The sequence below is a fragment of the Choloepus didactylus genome, chromosome 3 (genome assembly GCF_015220235.1).
Source record: "Choloepus didactylus isolate mChoDid1 chromosome 3, mChoDid1.pri, whole genome shotgun sequence".
Taxonomy (NCBI): Eukaryota; Metazoa; Chordata; class Mammalia; order Pilosa; family Megalonychidae; genus Choloepus; species Choloepus didactylus.
In genome coordinates this window covers 88,132,923-88,146,123 of record NC_051309.1, presented here as the reverse complement: position 1 = coordinate 88,146,123, position 13,201 = coordinate 88,132,923, and the positions used below count along the sequence as shown (strand labels likewise).

Sequence of the window (13,201 nt, the reverse complement as noted above, 5' to 3'; positions counted from 1 at the left end):
ACTTGATTTATATGCCTGTTTTTGTGTTAGTGTCACAATGATTCAGTAACTGTAGTTCAAATTGCTTTAAATGTAACAAATTGAAGAGAATTTATATATTTACATTATTGAGTCTTCCCATCCAGGAACATGTATTGTCTTCCCATTTATTCTTTATTATGTCTTTCCTTAAAAGGTCTATAAGTTTCTCCATAAAGATTGCAATTTTTGTGTTATGTTAATTCATGGATATTTTGGCTACTCTTGTTAATGGAATTTGTTCTCCATTTTGTTTTCATACTGACTATTTGGCATGTAAAAAATCTGTTGGCTATTCTTAGTTTATTTTTCACATAACCTCTGCTCCATTATCTTGTATACTCCCAAAGCACGCAGTGCTTTGCTTAGTGTGAACATACTATTGTTGACTGTCACATTAGGTTTTTCTGTTACTTTCAGAAAACAAGTGGAGAGGAATTTTAGGTAAAAATGACATTTGTGGAAACTGGCTAATGATTTAGGTAGTGCAGTAGAGAGAGAATGATGGGATGTTGGAGTCAGGCAGACCTGGACTTATCACTTTTTAGTTGTGTAAGGCATCTCTGAACCTTAGTGACTTCCTTTTGTGCATCTCTGAACATAATTCATAAACTGAGCTAACATACTGACAAAGATTATTTTTCTTTCTCTTGACCAAGCTGCTGGTCGTACTCTTTGCACACCCCTACCTGCTCCTGCCTCCAGCATGACCAGCTTGAAACTAGTCTTGAAGCTGTGGCGCTGCACAGAAGAGCAGCTTGGACTGCAGAAAGGAAAAAAAATAGGGACATAAAGCAACATCAGATCCTAGCTGTTCCAAGGTGCCAACCTTGCCCCAGATGTCCTCTTCCCCTCTTTTGTCAGATTGCTTACTGGTACCTTCCCACTGCCCTTATCCTGACTCAACCACTCCCTACCTTCCTCGGAGTTGAGTTCTATTCCTCTCCTGCCATGGTGGCTGTGAATAGTTATCCTTGCCTGTTGGACCATTGTTTGGTGCAGTTTTTCTTTGTTATTACATAAAGCATATTGTTACTGAACCCCAGTAGGTGCTCCTTAATTGATCACCATTATGATTGTTATGATTCCATATTGTCATGTCTGCTGGTTTGGATGTATTATGGCCCCCCAAATGCCATTATCTTTGATGCAATCTTGTGGTGGCAGATGTATTAGTGTTGATTAGGTTGGGATCTTTTATTGAGTGTTTCCATGGAGATGTGACTCAATCAGCTATGGGCAAGACCTTTGATTGGATAATTTCCATGGAGGTGTTACCCAACCCATTCAGGGTGGGTCTGAATTAAATCACTGGAGCCATATAAAGAGCAGCTGTGAGTGACAGTCTAGAGAGCAACTGAGACATTTTGAAGATGGCCATTAAAGGCAGACTTTTGCTCTGGAGAAGCTGAGAGAGGACAAATGCCCCAAGAGCAGCATTTTGAAGAACCCACAGGAACTGAGAGAGGAGCTAGAACACAACCTGAGATCAGCAGATGCCAGCTACATGCCTTCCCAGCTTAGAGAAGTTTTCCTGGATGCCATTGGCCATCCTTCAGTGAAGGTACCCAATTGTTGATGCCTTACCTTGGACACTTTATGGCCTTAAGACTGTAACTGTGTAACCAAATAGACCCCTTTTATAAAAGCTGATCCATTTCTGGTGTTTTGCAAAATGGCAGCAGTAGCAAACTGGAACATTATGTGACCAAATCTTTCCAATAAGATAGATTTAAAAAAGCACAGCCTGGCCTATGTGAAGTGCTTTTTTATACATTCAATGAACATTTGAATGATGAATGAAGGTGCATGTTACAGAAATATCCTAAAATTCTCACTTTTAAGAATATGACCATGGTGAATTGAATTGTGTACCCGTTTGGACATGTTCTTGGTGTTGGTCCACATTCTGGTGGGTGTAGACCCACTAACTGTAAATAGAGTCTCTTGAAGATGTTACTTCAGTTAAGGTGTGGTCCAACTGAATCAGATTGGGCTTTAATCCAGATATTGGAGTTCTTTGTAAGCAGAATGAAATTTAGACATACAGAGAGAAAACCATGGGAAGAAGAATTCAACAGAAGCCAACAGAACCTGGAGGAGAAAGGAAGTGTTGCCATGTGACAGAAAATCCAAGGACCAAGCATCGCCAGCAGTCAGTCCCTGAATGCTATAGTCTTCATGGAGAAGGCATTGCCTTTCTGATGCCTTGATTTTGGACTTCTCCTAGCCTCAAAATTGTTAGCCAATAAATTCCCATTGTTTAAACCAACCCATTATATGGCATTTATTTTAGCAGCTGGAAAACTGAGATAGTGTCTGTTCTAGTTTGCTAATGCTGCCGGAATGCAAAACACCAGAGATGGATTGGCTTTTATAAAAGGGGGTTTATTTGGTTACACAGTTACAGTCTTAAGGCCATAAAATGTCAAAGGTAACACATCAGCAATCGCGTACCTTCACTGGAGGTGGCCAGTGGTGTCCAGAAAACCTCTGTTAGCTGGGAAGGCACGTGGCTGGCATCTGCTCCAAAGTTCTGGTTTCAAAATGGCTTTCTCCTCTTTGGGCTGCAGTTCCTCAAAAATGTCACTCTTAGTTGCCCTTGGGGTCTTTGTCCTCTCTTAGCTTCTCCAGAGCAAGAGTCTGCTTTCAATGGCCATCTTCAAAATGTCTCTTATCTGCAGTTCCTGTGCTTTCTTCAAAGTGTCCCTCTTGGCTGTAGCAAGCTTGCTCCTTCTGTCTGAGCTTATGTAGTGCTCCAGTAATTTAATTCAGACACACCCTGAATGGGTGGAGCAAAATCTCCATGGAAATTATCCAATCAGAGTCATCACCCACAGCTGGGTGGGGTGCATCTCCAAAGAAACACTCAAAGAATTACAATCTAATCAACACTGATAACATCTGCCCACACAAGAGTACATAAAAGATAATGGCGTTTGGGGGACACAATGTATATTCAAACTGGCACAGTGTCCTTAAATGCCTTTCACCTTTCTCTAGAGGCCAAGCATTACCATTTTTTTTAACCCCCGTGTCTTGCACAGTTAGGTAGCTACATTTCCATAGTTCATAGTATCATAATTTATTTAACTATTCTCCTACTACCTCCATTTTTTTCTCACACAAAAAAGATTGAATTCTCATTTTTTATAGGAAGTTCAGTCAAGTTTAAGAGAGGGTATCTAGGTGGCACACATTACTGAAAGCTGCCCAAATGTAGGCATTATAATATGGTTGGTTTTAAATATAATTGTGATGTTATTGCCAGCAGAGGGAGCACAGAGCACAGCTTTGAATGATAAAGTGGACTACAGCTGTGCTGCAGAAGAATTTAGAAAGTCCACACAGGGCTTTTACAGAAGGAAATATGAACTGGGAAGAAGGTCATTCCTTATCCTCATTCTTGTCTGCCTTGTTCTCTCTCTCTCTTTTTTTAAATAGCCATAACGATTTTCATGTTCCATATAATATGCCTTGTTCTCTTTCGTAATTCATTTGGGCCAAGACATTCTTGTCTGCCTTGTTCTCTCTCTCTCTCTTTTTGTAAATAGCCATAACTATTTTCATGTTCCATATAATATACCTTGTTCTCTTTCGTAATTCATTTGGGCCAAGACTGACCTGTTCTCATCTCTTCTTTTGTCCCTTGCTTAGCAGCTTTTCACAGCCCTTCCTGTTGAATTACACACACCCACAAGTACCATCTTGTTTTCCAGGCTGATTTCTCTTTCAGGCAGCTCTGTTCGTTAGCCCAGATCCAGGGGATGAATGTTGGTGAGGGTTTCAGAAAAACACTGAAAACCCTAGGAGTCTTGAGTCCCCCAAATAGAAAATTTGGGAGACTTAACGGATCAGGGAGAGGCCTGGGGTTGATTCTCTGCATAAGGAATTGAAAGGGCAAATGAGAGCTGGCCAGGAAGTGGTGTATGGAGGGGGGGTTTCCAGAGAGTGGAAAGAAGGCCTCTTCCTGCTGTACTGTTTTGCACAAGCATATCTATGGCAGGCACAGAGCCATATGTGATGTGTCCCCAAACATGTAGAGGCTAATATATGCCAGTGTTTCTCAATTCTTTTTTCTGTGGGATACTGGGATTTAATAGGTATCATGTGAGAATAAGATCTTTGATCAAATAAATGTGTGGGAACTCTGGGTTGAAAAAATTAAAAATATTTCTGTACTGTGGGAGTCCTTATTTCCTTTGGTATGTTAATGTGGTTTGTGAGTCTCTTATAGAAGGGGATATGATATGTGGGATTTTCCAAACTTATTTGGGCTGAGCCTTTAAATAGGTGACATCTTGTGGGATGAGTGAGTATTCTACTTTTTGGAAAGTGCTGAAATAGACTTTGTTGTTTACCAAATTAGGTATTAATCCATGAAATATAGCCATGAAGCACCCAGTTTCAAAATGGTAGTGTTTTCTTTAAAGGTTTCCTTTGACTTCTGTGATGGTTTGGAGGCTTTATGGACCCAAAAAATCATGTTCTTAAAGCTAATCTATTCCTATGGTTATAAACCGTTGTGGGTGGGACCTTTTGAACAGGTTATCTCAGTTGAGGCCTGCCCCGGGTGAGTCTTAATCCTTTTACTGGAGTCCCTTGTAAGAGGATGAAATTTAGAGAAAAAGACACAAGACAGAGAGAAAGATACAGAAGCTGAGAAAACCATGGAAGCAAGAAGCTGAAAGAAATGGAGTTGGAAGAGAAGGGAGATACCAGGAGACGCTGCTGTGTACCTTGCCATCTGACAGAGGACTCCAGATACCATCTTGATGATGCCTTGATTTGGACACTTTCATGGCCTCAGAACTGTAAACTTGTAAGCTAATAAATCCCCATTGTTAAAAGCCAGTGCATTTCTGGTATATTGCATTTTAGCAGCTTTAGCAAACTAAAACAGCTTCCCATTCCCATCAGCGACAGTGTGGAGGGATGAGCCAGGTGATGAAGGAAGGCATATCAGAATCTGCAGCAGAGCTTTTTCAAATTTCACATCCCTCACCACCCCTTCCAGAGATTTTGATACTATTCTCACTACCTCATCCCCATATTTGAGGATCTCTTCAGTGGTGAGCCACTGCTATTATTGGGTGTGGTTGCATCCCTCAGGTGTATTGGAGGAGAGAAAATGGTTGCAAACCATTGTCCTACAAGTCAAGTCCAAAATGCTCTGTCTGATGTTTGTTTTCCATTGTCTTCCCTCACCCCAGCATCTCTGTAACTTTAACCTTCTTCTTCTCCCCACATTAAACACCAATATAGCCAACTTAATCTGCTCACTGATCTGAGATAATATGATGCCAGTTACAGGCTAGAAGCTTTTGTTTGTATAATCTTTTTTTTCTCTCTTTTCTTTTTCTTTTTTATTTAGTTGTATAATCTTTTCTACACTTTCTTAATTCCTCCTCCATCCTTAAAAATCCAGCTTAAGTTTCACTTCCTTAAGAGATTTCCAGTAATCCACCAGCCTATGTCACTTATTTTTCACTTTCTTTGTTTCAGCCACTAATTGTATAGAGTTAGTACTCTGTTAACAAATTTGTTGGATTTCAAAAGTTTATAAGTTAGTCAACTTATAATTTGGAATATAGAGCATATTTCTCTGTAGAAATATTGTACTGAGTTCAGGTACATTTGCAAAAAAAAACACTCCCTAGTAATTAAACAAAACAGTAACTAGTAATAGAACAAAACAGAGAATAAGTAAGATTAAATTAGCTCAATCTCATTTATCTTGGTGCTTGTGTTTTAGGAAGAGCAAGTTTAATTAAAGGAGGATGAAGACATGTTGGAAATGAGTGTATATTCTGAGTGGGTCTTATGAGACAGTTTCTCAGATGACCTGGGTTTTTTTTTTTTTTTTTTTTTTGTCTCCATGACTTCACAATTCATGGCTTTCCATTTTCATGTTGCTGGTGTCTGGTTACCAGTGTTTTGAACTTAGTTGTGATGTTTAGGTTCATGTGTCAATTTGGCCAGGTGATGGTGCCCAGTTGTCTGATCAAGCAAACACTGGTCTAACCATTACTTCAAGGACACTTCGTGGCTGGTTAATAAACCAGGAAGCTGGTTTATTAAATCATCAGCCAATTGATTGCATCTGTGGCTGATTACATATGTGATCAAATAAGGGAGTGTCTTCCACAATGAAAGAATCCAGTCAGTTGGATTTAAAGCAATCAGTTGAAGACTTTTAAGGGAGAAGAGAGAACTTGCATTTCTTCTTTAGCCAGCCAGCCTCTCCTGGGGAGTTCATTGAAGACCTTCATCGGAGTTGCCAGCTTGCGGCCTGCCCTATGGAATTTGGGCTCGTGCATTTCCACAGTTGTGTGAGACACTTTTATAAAATCTCATATTTACAGATATCTCATGTTGGTTCTGTTTCCCTAGAGAACCCTGACTAATACAGTCATGATTTGGATTATGTTTGGCTTCAAAAAAGTTGGGAGAGGATATCAGCAAAAACAACAGAGTAAGGACGTCTGAAAAATTTTCCCTCCATAAAAGGAAAAAACTGGTGAAAATAACCAGAATAAACTTTTCCAGAACTCTGGAAATTAACAAAAAGGCTTGCATCATGATGAGATACCATTTCCCAACCACTAGAATGGCTACTCTTTAAAAAGCAGAAAATAACACATGTTGGAGAGGATGTAGAGAAATAAGAACACATATTGATATTGGTTGGAATAGAAAATGGTGCAGCCACTGTGGAAAGCAGCTTGGTGGTTCCTCAGATATATAAGTATAGAATTACCATATGACTTGACAATCCCACTTTTACATATATACCTGAAAGAATTGAAAGCAGGGATATAAACAGATATTTGCAACCAAAGTTCATAACATTATTATTCACAGTTGGCAGTAGTTGGATGCAGCCCCAGTGCCTATCAACAGATGAATGTATAAACAAAAGTGGTATATACATAAAATGAAATATTCAGCTATAAAGATGAAGGAAGTTCTGATAGTTTCTTCAAAATGGATGAACCTTGAAGACATCATGTTGAATGAAGTACAGAAAAGGACAAATAATTTATGATCTCACGTATATGAAATAATTAGAATTTACCAACCAGAGCCAGAAACTAGAATAGATTAACAGAGATAAGGTGGGCACAGGGAATGGATAGTTAATGCTTAATTGGTACAGAGTTTCTGTTTGAGCTGATGTAAAATTTTGCTAATGGATGGTGGTGATGGTAGCACAATATTTTGAATGTGATTAACACCACTCAATTGTGTATTTGAAAGTGGTCAGTAGGAGAAATTTCTGGTTGGATATATAGTACCAGAATAAAAATGTAAAAAAACAGTGGAGCTGTGGAACACAATCAGTGAACCTTAATGTAAAGTATGGACTATATTTAATAGTATAGGTATAATAAAATTGTCTCATCAATTGTAACAGATACCAGACTAATGCAAATTGACTGTAATAGGGAAACTGTGTTGTGAGTAGAGTATATGTAAACTCTGTACTTTCTGAATGGTTTTTCTGTAAATGACACTTTAAATTTTAAAAAAAGGCGGTAATGATAATCCCTAGGGTAATCAGCAATAAAATAATTTAAAATAACATAGTAAAATAAATAACAAGGGAATTGAAATGATAACAAAGAAAATATATATTTAAAAGAAAAGAAAGCAGTTTAATAGAGGCTTTTGGAAACAAAAAAGATAATGACAAAATGGCAGACATAAATCCCACTTTATCAGTAATGACATTAAATATAAATGGATTAAGCTCTTCAATTAAAAGTCATAGATTGCAGAATGGATTAAAAAATGATCTAACTGTATTCTGTCTAGAAGAGACTCACTTTATATTCAGAGACACAAATAATTTGAAAGTAAAAGGGTGGAAAAATTTAAGAGAGTTGGAGATCTGAGATAAAATACGAGACAAAATGGACTTTAAGATAAAAAAAGTTTCTGGAGACAAAAAAGGACATTTTACTATGAGAACACAGTCATTCCATCAAGAATAATAATTATACACCTAAATGTACCTAACAACAGAGTGCAAAATTATATGAACTAAAAAAATCACAAAATTCAAGGAAAAAGAGAAAATTCAAAATTAATAGTTGGGATTTCAGTATCCCATTTTCAATAATGGATAGAACAAGTGGGCACAACATCAACAAGGCAATAGAAGATTAGCCAACAAAACCTAACAGACATCTATAGAACCTGCACCCAACAACAGCAGAATGCGTGTTCTTCTCAAGGCACATAGAACATTCTCCAGGATAAAGCATGCACTGTTCTCCAATTCTAGTAGGATGAAATTGAAATCATACAAAATATGTTCATACAAAATTGAAATCATACAAAATATGTTTTCCAATTCTAGTAGGATGAAATTAGAAATCAATAGCAGAAGGACTTTTGGGAAATTCACTAATATGTGGGAATTAAACAACATCTTCATAACCTATGGGTCAAAGAAGAAATCACAAATAAAATTAGTAAATACTTTGAAATGACTGAAATGAAAACACAATATACTAAACTTATAGTTTGTATCTATAGTATGCATTTTCCTAGAGGGAAATTTGTAGCTATAAATGCCTATATTAAAAAAGAAGAAAGATCACAATTTAAACTTTCACCTTAAAACACTGGAAAAAGAAGACCAAACTAAATTCAAATCATGCAGAAGGAAGAAAATGATAATAATCAGAGTGAAAATAAATGAAATAGACACTAGAAAAACAATGGAGAAAATCAACTAAATTAAATAATGTTTTTTTTTTAAGGTTAAAACAATTGAATGAAAAAGAACTGATAAGAGGGCAAATATTTATGTATGTATTTGGGGAACTGGATTTGATACACAAATTTGCTTCTAATGTCTGGTTTGATTTTGATGTTTTTTCAATTTTCCTAGGTTTTGTTTCTATCTATAAAATTAGTTGACATGGATTCAGTAAAATTCATTTCAACCACTTTTATCATATGCAAGTCTTAGCTTGAAAGAGATATAATTCCTTTTGTACAAGATGTGTTGCAAATTGCCCAAACCAATCCAGCCATTCTCAATTGACATTGTTTTAGTAAACATTAGTATGTCTGATTATTAGAGGTGGGTAGAAATTATATCTCCCTTGTTGCAATCTTGCTTCCTGTAGGTGTCTTAAAATGAAAGCAAATCTCAACTCAAAAATCCATTGTCCAGAAAGCACAAAAACTGATGGAACCAGTTCCTGTATGTTGAGTGAGGTCCTCATTCTCTGTCTTTTTAGGTGCTTGAACAAGGCAATTGCATGAAAGATTCATTCTGAAACAAATACAAAAATACTGTGAAGCAGGATCAGCTAGTCTTCCAGTTGGATGAGGCAAATCCTTCATTTTGACACGGGTAGAGCAAATGTACTTCTAATCCTAGACTCAACTTTGAAGGTGTTAAACTGCTGATCTTGCCTTGTTCTTACGCCCCATTCATCCAAGGGCAGAAGTGTGTACAATTTGCGAAGCTAACCACAATCATCAACACCATTCATTTCAGCAATGGAACATTATATCTAACCTTGTATCAGTTAGTTATTGCTCCAATGATGCTGCAAAACAAACCATCCCTTGGTAACATAAAGATAAGTTTATTGCTCATGAGCCTGGGGTCAATGGGGGATCAACTAGGTAGCTCAGCTGAGCTTGGCTGGGCTTGCTTACATGTTTGGGGGCTCAGCATGTTGGCTGGGGCTATCGGGGCAATTTAGCCCTGCTCCATGTGCCTCTTGTCATCAGAAGGCTATCAGGCATGTTATCATGGTGATAGCAGAGGCACAAAAGCAAATAAATTCAACTGAGCAAGCTCTTTTGAAGCATCTGCTGTGTCACATCTGCTAACATCATGTTTGTCAAAATAAGTGATATGGTTGAGCCAGAGTCAAGAGGTAGGGCAGAACAGGCTCCCCACAGTGTGAGGGCACTCATGCTCTCTCTGTTTTATGATTCTCTATAGTGTGGCTTGTTTCTGTTTTCCTGTTTTTTGAAATTGGCATAGACTCATAGAAACCCAAGATAAAAACAGTTAAAATCATGTTACTTTCATTTTTCAAGGTCTGTTTGTGAATTAACACTTACCAAGAGTTCACATGTTAGAAAACTACTTTAACCTTGTTTTCTAGTCTTGGTTGTCCATGGAGGAAATATTAAGTGTTGTTATACATTTCTCCAATCAACAATATCAGTTCTGCTCAGCTGCAGTTGTTTAAATGGTACTTGCTCTTAAGGAGGCTGTTGCTTCTGGGTTTTAGAACTTGTCTGGCATAGGAACACTCTGGTGGATTTAAGTTTCTGAGAGATAAAACTCAGTGAGTGAATCTTTTATAGAATCTCAGTTAGGGACCTAGGTATTTGGGGACTAGTTTTGGTAAGGGCATGGCATACTGTGGCCATTTGGGATGTCTAGCCGGAGCTTGCACAAGAGAAACTTCCAGGATAGCCTCTTGACTCTGTTTGGGATCTTTTAGCCACTGTGACCTCAGCTTGTTACTTTTCTTTTTTCTCCCTTTTGGTAAAGTAGGCATTTTCAATCTCTCGCTGCCAGGGCCAGCAGAGACCATTGTTTTTGATCAGGTTTTCTTCCTTGATGAGGTAGCCCTGGCCAATCTTGTGGATCTTCTTGTTGATCTCGGTGCGGTGGTGGTAGCCTTTCTGCCCAACCTGTGCCACAGAGAAGGCCACATGGGCAGGATGCCACGCCCCAATACAGGCAACTCTGCGCAGCCCTTGGTGGGTCTTGCGAGGCAGCTTCTTGGTGTGCCAGCAGCTGGTGACACCTTTGTAGCCATTGCCCTTGGTCACCCTGATAATGTCAATCATCTCATCTTGCCCACACACTTGGTTCACAGGCACCTGCTGCTCCAGCCACTCATGAGCCCAGTCCAGTTTCTCAGCCACAGTGCCTCCGTTCACCTGCATCTCCATCAGGTGGGCCATCCGAGGAAGCAAGTGCATCTGGCTGTGTAGGATGACATGGATAACCTGGCAGTACTTCATGCTGTTGAGGTCCTTCTCCAGCTGCCTCTTGCCATCATCATCCTGCCACATCTTGCAGTACTTGGTGAAGGCCTTTTTCTTAGATTTTTGCTAATTTTTGTAGAAGCCCCTTTTGTGCTCATCGCTGATACTCTCAGCAAAGATTGTCTTGAGGGTATGGAGACTTCAAGGGGCTTCCACATGGCCCACGACCACCATGGGTGGTGTCTCCACAATGGTCACTGCCTCCACCACTTCCTTCTTGTTCACTTTGGATTCTGGCCTATCGACCTCCTGCACAATGTGGGTCATGCCAACTTTGTAGGCCAGGAAGGCAGTGAGGCAGACAGGTTTGGAAGAGTCATCGTTGGGAAATGCTGGCTGCTGTGTTTCTGAGGCAAGAAGCCCAGGGACCCATCCCTGGAAGCAGAGAACTTCCTGTGAGACATTGCATCGCTGAAAGCTGCGGGGAGAGCTGCTGTATGGTTTTGGGTACATTACCTAAACTCACTTGGTGTCATTTTTTTTCCCACTAAAAAAATGGAGTTAATACAATAGCACCTCCATGTGTTATTATGGGGAAATTAATGAGGTAATTTATGTAAAGAACCTGGCAAATAATAGATGCTTAATAAATGTTAGTTCTCTCTTCACTTTGTATCTAAACCTCGATAATGTGTTACACTGGAGGAGCAGTGACTCTATGTTTCTTAATAATTAAAAAAATGAAAAATGATAGCTAGTCGTTAGGGTACTCCTAACAAGGGGATGGGGAATTGTACATCCACCTGAGGCCTTTGCCAAAATCAGAGATGATTTTCTTCTTGAGGCCGGTGATTTTTGAAATTTTTGCTTGCATGTCCTTTATAAGAATTTTGGAAACCAGCACAACCATATATGTTTTTAAGTGGACATCTAAAATTTTTCATCATAAATTTAAACAACTGCAAAGGGTACAATTTGTGGTGTACTGTAAATATCAACATTTAAAAATAAAACTATTATTTATCTATCTTAGATTTAGATTGTTTAAGATTTGTAAGAAGTATGCTTGGAAATACCAATATACAAGGCCTACCATTTTTATTTTTACAGTTCTTATTGATGAGAAACAGCTTGGTGAGTACTCTTTTTCACCAGTGTCTCAGTCTGTGCCCTCAGTGCTTATTTAGCTTCACTTTAAGAAAGAGAAGGTGAAAGTTTACGTGTTTATTTTTGACAGTCCAACATTGCATCTTTGTATAAAAGCAGGGGTTGGCAAACTTCCCTAAAGGGCCAGATAGCATATATTTTAGGCTTTGAAGGTCTTGCAGTGTCATATACTCAACTCTTCCTTGTAGTGCAAAAGTAACTCTAGACAACGCTTAACTGAATGGACAGGGCTGTGTTCCAATAAAATTATTTATCCGATTAGCAGTAACTCCCCAATCCCCCTCCTAGGCAACTACTAATCCACCCCCCAACCCCCCAACCCTAGGCAACCATTAATCTACTTTCTATGATTTCCCTGTTCTGGACTTTTGGAAGCCTACTTAGAGCTTGCTCCAATGATTTTGTAAAAACTGAATTCTCTGTATTAAATCCCTTTGCTTAAATGCCTTGAGTGGCTCCTGTTTCCTGCACTGAACCTTGTCTGGTTGTCCGAGTTAAAGGAGAAAATTGAAAGATGTAGAATTTTCAACTTTTAAAGAAGAGCTTGTTTATTAATGTGTGATAATGTGTATCAAATTACTATGGTGTTTAGATTTACTTGGTTGCATTAAAAAATATTATTTACCACATTGAAAAAATACAACCTTTGAAACCAATTATATTTCTGATGAAAAAATTTAGCTGTTTAACTTAAAAATATGCAAGAAAGTAAATAGTTTTTGAACGTTCTTATAGGTGAAATGCAAGCAAATGAGTCTGAGATCTTGCTTTAGACCAAACATTATTATCTCTAGAATGTCTTTGAAACAAAGACTGGACTTGATACTTTCTGACTTCAGACTTAAAAAAAAAAATTATTAGCATTTACAAATCATTTTTGTTTAATTCCAAAAATTAAAAAATACCACATATTTATTATTTACAACTTTCAAACAGTACAGACATGATAGTTAGATCTTCAACCATATTTTCTAGGTGTAACCAGGATTAACAGTTTTTATCCTTTGAGATCTTTTTCAGACACAGGAGCTATAGG

At 38.3% G+C, this 13,201-nt stretch overlaps 1 pseudogene; it reads right to left on the bottom strand.

Moving 5' to 3' along the window:
* Positions 1-653: 653 nt before the first annotated feature.
* Positions 654-11,462, bottom strand: LOC119530331 (annotated as a pseudogene).
* Between the last annotated feature and the right edge of the window lie 1,739 nt (positions 11,463-13,201).